Source organism: Mus caroli, unplaced genomic scaffold (genome assembly GCF_978045245.1).
Source record: "Mus caroli unplaced genomic scaffold, Mus_caroli_1 scaffold_31, whole genome shotgun sequence".
In the NCBI taxonomy this organism is placed as follows: Eukaryota; Metazoa; Chordata; class Mammalia; order Rodentia; family Muridae; genus Mus; species Mus caroli.
Genome location: NW_028227286.1, coordinates 874,970 through 877,257, shown reverse-complemented (window position 1 = coordinate 877,257; position 2,288 = coordinate 874,970). Strand labels below are relative to the sequence as shown.

General features: G+C 43.1%; 1 pseudogene; it reads right to left on the bottom strand.

Moving 5' to 3' along the window:
- Positions 1-794: 794 nt before the first annotated feature.
- Positions 795-1,172, bottom strand: LOC146999982 (multifunctional methyltransferase subunit TRM112-like protein pseudogene; annotated as a pseudogene).
- Between the last annotated feature and the right edge of the window lie 1,116 nt (positions 1,173-2,288).

Here is a 2,288-nt window from a genome sequence, read left to right as displayed (position 1 = left end):
TCATTGTTTTATTTTACTCTTCTCTTCTCTTCTCTTCTCTTCTCTTCTCTTCTCTTCTCTTCTCTTCTCTTCTCTTCTCTTCTCTTCTCTTCTCTTCTCTTCTCTTCTCTTCTCTTCTCTTCTCTTCTCTTCTCTTCTCTTCTCTTCTCTCTCCTCTCCTCTCCTCTCCTCTCCTCTCCTCTCCTCTCCTCTCCTCTCCTCTCCTCCTCTCCTCTCCTCTCCCCTCCCCTCCCCTCCCCTCCCCTCCCCTCCCCTCCCCTCCCCTCCCCTCCCCTCCCCTCCCCTCCCCTCCCCTCCCCTCCCCTCCCCTCCCCTCCCCTCTTCTTTTCTTTTCTTTTCTTTTCTTTTCTTTTCTTTTCTTTCCTTTTCTTTTCTTAAATATTTTCTATTTTTACATTTCAAATCCTTTCCTGGTTTCCCCTTCGAAAACCCACTATCCCATCCCACCTCCCCCTACTCAACAATATAACCACTCCTGCTTTCCTGTCCTGGCATTCCCTTACACTGTGGCATGGGGTCTTCCAGGGCCATGCTTCTATTCTCCCACTAGTGTCCAACTAGGCCATCCTCCCATACATATGCGGCTGCAGCCATGGGCCCCTCCCTGTGTATTATTTGGTTGGTCTTTTTTTTTTTATTGGATATTTTTTAATTTACATTTCAAATGTTGACCTCTTCCCCAGTTTCCCACTTTCCCAGATACCCCCTGTCACATCCCCTGTGCCCCTGATTCCATGAGCGTGTTCCTCCACATGCGCACCCACTCCCACCTATCAGTGTGGTGGTTAGCAAGGTTACTTCTCTGTCTCCTCATCATTCAACATCATATTGCAGAGCCTGCGGCAGATGGGGAAAAGATGTCCAGATTCTGGGCATTGCGGGGCACCCTCCAGGACATCTATTTCAAGTCATATGTGGGTACATATTCCTCAAAAACATCTTGTCTGGTTCATAGCTGTCAGCTGGCTTTTTAGTACCTCGGCCAATACTGAGGTGTCTGCTGCCTGCACAAGGACTGCCCACTTCACTTTGAGGAGCATCTGTGCCAGAAAGTCAGGGTTGAACTCCACAGGGTTGATGAGGATTTCGGTGGCCTACAGGTACAGATAGAAAACATGCATGCCCAAGCTCCACACATATGAGTTTAGGAGATTGTAGGTAAGCAATTTCATGTGTTCTGCACATTGGTTTTCTGCACAGGACTAATTTTTTTCATTAATTTTGCGATTTATTTACATTTTATATGATAGCTCAATTCCCAGGTTGCCTTCAACAAATCCCCATCCCATCCACCTTTTCCTCTTTTCCCTTTGAAAAAAGGCTTAGTTTGTGTTAATCTTCTACATTGCACTCCATCACTGAGAGAAATCAAGGCAGGAACTCATGTCGGACAATAGGAAGGGCAAATGGATAAAGGCTACTTATTTGCTGGCTTTCTCAGCACAGTTTTCTCAGCTTTTCTTCTTACAAAATATATAAGCTACTTTTAACTTTTATTTTAATAACATTATATATACATTAATGTACATATACATTATTAGAGTGTTTTGCTTGGGTGGATATCTGTGGGCCTTGTTTGTCCAGGGTTCACAGACCAGTATAGGGAACATGGTCCTTTGATACTGGAGCTACATATGAGCTGCCACCTGAGTTCTGGGATTCAAACCCTGGCCTTCTAAAAGAGCAGCCAGTGCTCTTAAACACTGAGTCATCTTTCAAGCCCCACCCTCAGCTTGCTTTCTTATTTATTTTATCAACATCTTTAAAGGGATAGCGCCACTCACTGTATACTGGATCCTCTCCCATCAACTGTTAATTAGGAAAATGTCCAATAGGCAAACCTGACCCAGAAAGACACAAAATGCCTGCTTTCACTTATGTATGGAATTAGCTTGTAAGTTTTATTCATGTGTGTGTTTCATTTAGAGTAAGAGAGATGAGCTATCTAGTATGGGAACATGAAGGAGGAGGAGCTCTTCTAAGGAAAGGGAAATAGAGTACAGTGGTATAAAGAATAAAAAAGAAACTACTAAAGAATGGTTAATTTGGGAGTGAATCTCAGGAAAGCCTCTGACACTAGACAGTTCATAAAACCCTAGTTGAAATTTTGCTATTTTTAATTGTGCTAAATGAACACATCAGTATAATGACTTCTAATGAATCCTAATTGCTCTACCCATATGTTTATGTATATTACTCAGCCTTCATCGGAGGTGAATCTTCTACAGAAGGTGGTAATAAACAAAGATAGCCACAACTTGACAATCCACAGAGAGTAAGATACTTGG